The sequence below is a fragment of the Megascapheus bottae genome, chromosome X (genome assembly GCF_031878675.1).
Source record: "Megascapheus bottae isolate mThoBot1 chromosome X, mThoBot2.hap1, whole genome shotgun sequence".
Classification (NCBI taxonomy): Eukaryota; Metazoa; Chordata; class Mammalia; order Rodentia; family Geomyidae; genus Megascapheus; species Megascapheus bottae.
The window spans coordinates 106145610-106154598 of record NC_143547.1 but is presented as its reverse complement, the minus strand read 5'-3'; the positions used below and the strand labels follow the sequence as shown (position 1 = coordinate 106154598).

General features: G+C 44.8%; 1 pseudogene across 1 annotated transcript in view; it reads left to right on the top strand.

The window, feature by feature from the left end:
- The first annotated feature begins 509 nt into the window (after positions 1 to 509).
- The window catches only part of LOC150041790 (protein inturned-like), a 31870-nt pseudogene continuing 23390 nt past the window's right edge, over positions 510 to 8989 (top strand). Inside the window, exons 1-3 of the transcript XR_016533902.1 lie at positions 510 to 877; positions 2827 to 3365; positions 8258 to 8339. The product of XR_016533902.1 is annotated as a protein inturned-like (transcript). The remainder of the gene's footprint in view (positions 878 to 2826; positions 3366 to 8257; positions 8340 to 8989) is intronic.

Here is an 8989-nt window from a genome sequence, read left to right as displayed (position 1 = left end):
GTCAACATTTACAAGGGAAAAATAAAAACTGCCTGTCTGCCCTTCCAAGACAGCTGCAGCTCATTACGTGGTTAGTAAATAAACATCTGGGAAGGGGAGTGTACAGCTGCAGACAGAACAGGGACCCGGCCCTGGGAGTGGAGGGCTGGGGGAGGGAGTGTGGGGGAGCCGCGGAGGGCGGGGCTGGAGGCGGTGCGGGGGGCGTGGCCGGGACCGGGTGGGGCTGGGACGCAGCAGGGGGTGAGGCCGGGGCGCTGCGGGGGGCGGGGTCAGGGGTGGGGTGGGGTGGGGCTGGGACGCAGCAGGGGGGCAGGGCCCAGGCTGGATCGCCGCGGAGGGCGGGGCTGGAGGCGGTGCGGGGGGCGGGGGCGGGGGCGGGGCCGGGACCGGGTGGGGCTGGGACAGGGCAGGGGGCGGGGCCGGGGACGCTGCGAGGGGCGGGGCTGGGACGGGGCTGGGACGGGGCTGGAAAGGGGCTGGGGCGCCGGGGCGTTGGGGAGGATGAGAGGATGGGGGAGGATCGGGAGAGCTGGAGCCGCGGTGGTTGTGGAGGCTCCAGCAGAGAGTGCGCAACAGAGAAGCAGAGAAGCGCGGAAGCCCCAGGGCGGGGACCAGGGACCGGGGACCGGGGACCGGGGACCGGGGACCGGGGACTAGGCGTTCTTTCGAGTCTCCATTTCCCGGTAACCTGGACGGCGAGCCAGCCCGCGTGGACCCTGGGAACATGGCGTCCGCGGCGGCGTGCGGCTATGGTCGGAGCCCGGCCGAGCCCTCCGCCACTGGCCACTGGCCCGGGTTCGGGTCAGGACGAGAATCGTGATTCTGAGGGTCGGGACCTTGACCCGGGCTCGGACGACTCCGCCGGCAGCGACTCCGCGTAAGGTTCTGGGGCCGGAAGGCCGGGCCTGTCCCCGCTCCGTGAGGCGGGCGTGGGCCTCTCCTCCCCCCTCGTGAGCCTCACCTCCCCCCTCGTGGGCCTCACCTCCCCCCTCGTGGGCCTCTCCTCCCCCCTCGTGGGCCTCTCCTCCCCCCTCGTGGGCTTCTCCTCCCCCCTCGTGGGCTTCTCCTCTCCTCCCCCCTCGTGGGCTTCTCCTCTCCTCCCCCCTCGTGGGCTTCTCCTCTCCCCCCCCTCGTGGGCCTCCTCTCCCCCACTCGTGGGCCTCTCCCCTCTCCCTCTCCGGTGGTTCCCCCCCTCCCCGCCATTCCCACCCCCCCCCCCTCGCAGGCGGGCTGGTTCTGTAAGGAGGCCTTGTGTTTATTTTTCTGCCTCTCTGGGGCTTGAACTCAGGGACTGGCACTGTCACCTCACCTCTTGAACCACACAGCTCTACTTCTGGATTTTTTTTTTGATGGTTAATTGGAGGTAAGAATCAGGAAATTTCCTGCACGGGTGGCTTGGAACCGCGGTCCTCGGCTCTCTTCCTCTTGAGTAGCTAGGCTATAAGCTTCAGCCAGCCGTGACAGCCACGGGGATGATTGGGCCCCTGGTTCAGGAGGGTCACCCAGTGTTGACCCAGGCCTTGCGGGCTGCCTCTGCCTCAGGCCCCCTCCTCCTGACCGCAGTCCCCTCCTGACCTAGGTCCTCTCCTGACCGCGGTCCCCTCCTGACTGAGTCCCCTCCTGACCTCTGTCCCCTCCTGACCTAGGTCCCCTCCTGACCACTGTCCCCTCCCAGCCACAGTCCCCTCCCAACTGAGGTCCCCTCCTGATACAGCTTGCTATTTTGACATATCATCTGTCCGTGTAATGAAAAATATTTATGAACTTGTCCCTGAAGTGATCCACTGATGAGGTTATCCATAACCTTTCCATAACACCATTAGTTGACTGGGACAGTGAGCCTTTGGGTGGGGGGGACTTTGTATTCAAACCATAGCAATGTATAGCCATACAATTTACATTGTGACAGTTTAAAATGATTCCTTTGTGAACGACTACCATGGGTACATAATTATTTAGACTCTTTAGAGTGAAACTACAGAATTATCAAATAGTAGTATCTGTGACTATAGAAGTAGTTGAATTAATGTGTGGCTAACGGCATGTGATAAGTAGTGTTACTCACCTAAGATGATGCTATGCACTGGAGTTAAGTAATACAAAGACATGTTACTTTTCATATTAAGCTTGTTGTGTATTTGTCATGCTAGTATATAGTAATTGTACAAAGAGGTTTTATTATGGTACTACCATACCTGCATATAACAGACTGATGAAAGTCACTCCCTCCTTCTTACACCTCTGCCTTCCTTCTTGACCCCTAGACTTGGAGCCTTGATGTCCTCAGAGACATAAACTTCAAGGATTGTGGAAGAGGTGGAATCTGAAGGGTTCAACCTGTAAACCGCCCTGTAGTCACCATTGGTTCACAGTACACAAGAAAGGGAAAGCATTTGCACAATCAGCCCTTCTGGTAGAGACTGACTCTATTAGAGGCGGACTAGACCCAGTGCTCGGAACATGAAGGCATAAATCTTTTGACAGCTGAGCCTCACCCACACTCTGTTGAACAGTTCCTGGAGGTTGTAGGTGGAAGGAATCTGTAAAATCCTGATAATTGGGAGGATCTGGGCTTTAGGGCCCCATACCTGCCTGGCAGCAAACATATGCTCTTCCCAAAGGCATATCTCCATTCTTCAGGATTCTACAAAAACCATTTTACAGAAAATAAATTAGAAATGAGAAAACTTTAAAAGAATACTATAACTTCCTCTCCCTTCTGCCTAATCTGTAATCCTGATCATAACTCCCTAGTAGGAAAATAGAACACCCTTTCTTACATTGGACTGATATTAAGATTATCTTTCTTTTTTTAATCTTTCATAGTGATCTAGAGCCTGAATGGCTGGACAGTGTGCAAAAAAGTGGTGAGCTGTTTTATTTGGAAATGAGTGAAGATGAAGAAGAAAGCGTTTTTCCTGAGACACAGATTGTGAACCATGTTAGGTTCAGTGAAAATGAGATTATTATTGAGGAGGAGGATTACAAGGAAAGAAAAAAGTATCAACCCAAACTCAAACAGTTTACTAAAATTTTAAAAGGTAAAAGACTTTTACCCAAGTGCCACAATAAGAAAAATAGCAATGATAATGGGCCAGTATCTATTCTAAAACATCAGTCCAGTCAGAAAACAGGTATCACTGTCCAACAGCGGTATAAAGAAGTGAATATTTATGTAAATCCCAAAAAAGTAACTGTCAGCAAAGCCAAAGAGCAGTTTAAACTTCTGGAAATACTGTTTGGAATTATCCATCAGACCAGGTGGAGCTGGAGAAGAACTGGAAAGCAGGGCATTGGAGAGAGGCTTGTGGTACACGGCCTCTTACCTGGAGGATCTGCTATGAAGAGTGGACAGATAGTAATTGGTAAGTTACCTCATGAACGTCAGTCCTTATTTGCAGAAAGACATAGTTAATGATGATTCCCTGTGAAGAATGTGATAAAAAGCAGAATTGTATGTGTTCTTTACATGTAAAGGACTGATAAATACCTGGTAGAGTAGTGAAATTAGGAGTAGAGTAGAGTAGTGAATCACAAAGCACAGCCTTCTTAAAATAGAACTTTAGGGCTGGGAGTTTGACCTAGTGGTAGAATGCTTGCCTAACATGCACCAAGACCTAGGTTCGATTCCTCAGTACCACATACATAGGGGGGAAAAAGCTGTAAGCAATGCTGTGGCTCCAGTGGTAGAGCTCTCTAGCCTTGAGAAAGCCCAGGGACAGTGCTCAGGCCCTGTGCTCAAGCCCAGGACTGGCAAAAAAAACCAAAAAAATAGAACTTTATATTGTTAGATACATATATGAATTGTCAGATCAGAGACCAGCTTAACTAATTTTGAATTGTACAGTTTTATTTCATCTTGGTTATATATTGTGACCAAAAGAGAGACAGTAGAGAGAGAAAGAGAAGTTGATTACATGGTGGTGATAATTTAGACTTCAATGATTATATCTAAAAATGATGCAAAAGTACATGAATAAGTATGCTTCTAAAGTGTCTGTATTTGAGTACACAAATTTAATGGAGTGGTTTTAAACACACATACCCATACACATAAATAATTATCAATTGAAACATGGCTGGAGGTATGGCTTAGTGGTAGGCCTTGATTTCAAACCTCACTCCTTCTACCCCCAAGAAAAAGAGAGATTAAAAAGAGGCCTGTAGTTTCCTCTGAGTGTTACAGTTTGCAGTTATAAAGGTCAGTACATCGTCAAATAATGATCCAAGTGCCATTTATTTAAAGAAAAAAACAAAACTGAGAGTTGGAAATGGGGATCAGTGGTACAGCACATGTATAACAGGGGTGAGATCTTGGGTTCAATTCTCAGTACTGCAATAAAAACAAAAAAAAGTGTTCAATATATTTGAATATGCTAGCCATATCAGTATTTCCTTTAAGAAAAACGCATCCTTTTTTTTTTTTCTTTTCCCCCCAATCCTGGGGATTTAACTCAGGGCCTGGGCACTGTCCTTAGGCTTTCTCAAGACTAGTGCACTACTACTTCTGGCTTTTTCTGTGTATTTGGTACTGAGGAACTGAACCCAGGGCTTTGTGCAAGCTGGGTAGACACTCTACCAGGTAGGCCACACTCCCAGCCCAAATACATCCATTTATGTATGACTTTTTTTGGTGCTGGTCCTGTAGCTTAAACTCAGAGCCTGGGCACTGTCCTTGAGTTTATTTTGCTCAGAGGGTTTGTACTGGGGAATATTTTCCATCTTCACTTTCCTAGTAGGTATTTATTTCAAACTAAAAGGACACTGAGAATTTCAGGATGTGTGTATAGGTGTGTAGGTGTTGTAGGTCCTGGAGCTTATACTTAGGGTCTGGGTGCTGTTCCTGAGGTTTTTTTGTTTGTTTTGTTGGTCATGGGACTTGAACTCTGGGCCTGGACGATGACTCTGAGCTCTACAGCTCAAGAATACCACCCTACCCCTTGAGCCACAGCACCACTTCTGGTTTTCTGGCGGTAAATTGGAGATGAGTCTCATGGACATTAGTGCTCGGGCTGGCTTTGAACCACGATCCTCAGATCTCAGCCTCCTGAGTAGCTAGGATTACAGGCTAGAGCCACCCTGCCTGGCTCAAAGATAGTGTTCTACCAAAGCTCCCCTTCTCGTGTATTGGTAGTTATAAGTCTCATAGACCTTCCTACCCAGGCTAGCTTTCACTATCCTCAAATCCAAATCTTACTTGCCTATCACATCATAAACGTAGTTTAAGATTATCATGAAGAAAATACTGCTTACCAGCTACCTTGTTTATGCTAGTAAAAATTTAATAATAAAATGTTATTTGAAGATTTCTTAAAAAAAGATATTAATAACATTAAAGACTAAGGAAGACATTAGGAAGCTGGGTGCAGTGGCTCAAGGAGTAGGGCAGTAGCCTTGAGCTGAAGTGCTCAGGGACAGTGCCTAGGCCCAGAGTTCAAGCCCACTCCCCCCCACCCCCCACAAAAATAGGTATTTTGAAGAATATGGAAGAAATAAGTTGGTGTAATCATTTGAATACTTCTTTTGTCTCAACAGTTAATGAGCATTATCTATAATAGGCATGATGCTAGGATTTCTTTAGCTATATCTGTCCAACTTGGAGTTTTGTGCTATCCTTCAAAGTCTTCATGGCTGGTGTGTTATTTTGAAAAATATTCCTCATTTTAGTTTGTATTTTAGGTTTTTCTTGGTGCTGGAAATCAGATCCAAGCCCTTGTGCATCCAAGAAAAGCTCTCTTCCACTGAGCTACACATAACCCTAAGGAAAATAATTCTCTCTCCTTTATTTAATGTCTAATGGGTATTGCAAGGAATTACAATTGGAGAATCCTGCTAACCCTTGGACAGTTTACAGGTTCTTTTTCTTTTTTTTTTTTTTGCCAGTCCTGGGGTTTGAACTTAGGGCCTGGGCACTGTGTACTTGGGCACTTTTTGCTCAAGGCCAGCGCTCTGCCAATTCCAGTTTTTTCTGTGTATGTGGTTCCAAGGAATGAAACATCCTAGGCAAGCACTCTACCTCTACGCTACGTTCCCAGCCCTTACAGGTTCTTTTAAGAAAAGTTCCTAATATATCTGGTATGTGGCTCAAGTTTTAAACTCCAGTACTGCTCCCCAAGCCCAGAAAGTGAGGAGAGAGAAAAGAGAGAACAACCGAGTGAAAGGAGGGAAAGAGGGAAGATGGAAAGGAAAGAGAGGAGGAGAATGGGTTCACATCTTACCTCAAGTCCTATAATAGTTGACCATGACCCAGTGTTCACATTTGGAGCTCTCAAAGGTTGAGCATCTATCAGCCTTTATAATACTTCACTGAATGGTCTGAGGAACTCAGCCCTTTTTCCACATAGTATCAGGAAGAGGAAGGAACAGCACAAGTTATCAGCATTTCCATCTGTTCACTACTCCTAAAGAGAGCAACAGAGCTGGGTGTGTGGCTCAAGTGGTAGAGTGCCTTCCTGGCAAGCACTAGGTCCTGAGTTCAAGCCCCGGTACTGCCAAAAACAGAACAAAAGAAAGAAGGAAAGAAAAAGCGAGCAAGAGACACTTAGAAGTTGTTTTTATTAAAGCTGAGGAACTTTGCACTTAGGGAATACTATGCTTTTAAACAATTATGAATAGTAAGATATTGAGCAAGACTTTGACCTTGTTTCATCCAAGGCTATTCACTTTACCAGCATCCCTGAAAAGAGAGCAGGTTTTCTGTTGCTTCTATTTGTAAGCTGTGCAGAAACATGGAAGATCATGAAGAATTGTGTGCTATACTATTTTACCTGTATAGATACTTATTACCCATCTTCTAAGATCTTTAAGTTTTATGAAAATAGAGTGTTTTTGTTCAATTACCGTACCTGAAATTCCTAGAATAATACTTGTCCTTGGGTATGTGTTTGAATGAATAGCAGCCTGTGATTGTTTAATTGACTGCTTAAATGGTACATTTTGGAATGATGAGAAAAATAACTTAGGTATGTTTGTATATCTTACTGGTGTTTTAATACAATATTTAATTTATGTTCTGAAAGTAAACATGTTTTTTGTTTTTTGTTTTTTGTTTTTTTTTTGCCAGTCCTGGGCTTGAGCTCAGGGCCTGAGCACTGTCCTTGGACTTTCTCAAGGCTAGAGCTCTACCTCTTGAGCCTCAGCACCACTTCTGGCTTTTTATCTATGTATGTGGTACCAAGGAATCGAACCCGGGTCTTCATGCATGCTAGGCAAGCACTTTAACCACTAGGCCAAACTCCTGGCCCCTAAACTTATGTTTTAACATCGATTTTTATTATCAAATCTGATAAACATGTACATTTAAGGAATAGTCATGGAAAAAGGGAATTTTTTTACTGAAACATGATACATATTTTGATATGTTTGGAACCTTTGAAGCAAATAGCTATAAATATAGACACAAATCAGTAATAGCAATAAGACCACAGCATATTGAGTTGTGATGTACCACATGCACTTAATTGGAATTTAAGCTGATTTTTCTGGGTTCAGTTTCATTAAATACTTCTGTTTATGCTCAAAAACTTCCCATTTGTTACTTGAGCTTCCATAGTTCTCCTAAATAAATCTTTTTGTTTTGTATACTTTTTTTTGCCAGTTGTGGGGCTTGAACTCAGGGCCTGAGCACTGTCCTTGGACTTTCTCAAGGCTAGAGCTCTACCACTTGAGCCTCAGCACCACTTCCGGCTTTTTTCTATGTATGTGGTACCGAGGAATCAAACCCGGGTCTTCATGCATGCTAGGCAAGCACTTTAACCACTAGGCCAAACTCCCGGCCCATCCTAAATAAATCTTGAATGAGAATATTTTCTTTTTTTTGCCAGTCCTGGGGCTGGAACTCAGGGCCTGAGCACTGTCTTTAGGCTTTCTCAAGGCTAGCTCTCTACCACTTGAGCAACAGCACCACTTCTGGCTTTTTCTGCATATGTGGTACTAAAGAATTGGACCCAGGAGTTCGTGTATGCTAAGCAAGCACATTAAGTCATAATCCCGGCCCAAGAATATTCACTTCTTGATATGTTCATAGGTTGTAGTTAGTTACAGTTGTATTAGGAGGTATTACAGAGTGGAAAGAATAGAGTTTAGTAGTTACATCTGTGTCACTAATGTGACATACTGCCTTGGATAAGTCCCTATATATCTGTGTCACATTTTCCATTGTACTTTAAGTCAGAGTAGATTTTTTTTAATGTTTCAATTCCAGATTTCCTTGGGGTTTGTATATTCCCACAACTATCTTTTATTATTCTGATTTTAGGTGATGTCCTTGTTGCTGTAAATGATGTTGCTGTGACCTCTGAAAACATAGAGTTCTGTCTTGAATTCCTGGACCCATGCAGGTCTGGACATTCTTTTGCTCCATTTTACAATGAGTTACATAGAATGCATACATTTTGTATGTATCCTTTTTTCAGAATCTTTTTAAGATTCTGAAAATTATCATTATAATATGTAAGTTACATTTATTTTGGGGCATTCAAAATACCTTTGGAGTATTCTTCTAAAAAGAAAAATAAAAAGCATTCTAAATGAAGCAGAAATAGCAATGATTGAAACATACATAATTGGGGCTGGGAGCATGGTCTAGTGGTAGAATGCTTCCCTAGCACACACGGAGACCGGGTTCAATTCCTTGGTACCACATACACAGAAAAAACCAGAAGTGGTGCTGTGGCTCAAGTGGTAAAGCACTATCCTTGAGTAATGCCCAAGGGCAGTGCTCAGGCCCTGAGTTCAAGCTCCAGGACTGGCAAAAAAAAAGAAGGAAAGAAAGAAAGCATACATAATTACCACCTTGCCTTTTTAACACCATTTCTACTGACTGATACCAGTCTAGTTCCTAGAAGTAATCTGCTTTCTGAGTTTTTTAAATGAGTCATGGTGGAAAAATGTTATTATTATTATTATTATTATTATTATTATTATTATTATTGCCAGTTCTGGCACTTGAATTCAGGGCCTGAGCACTGTCCTTGGGCTTTCTCAAGGC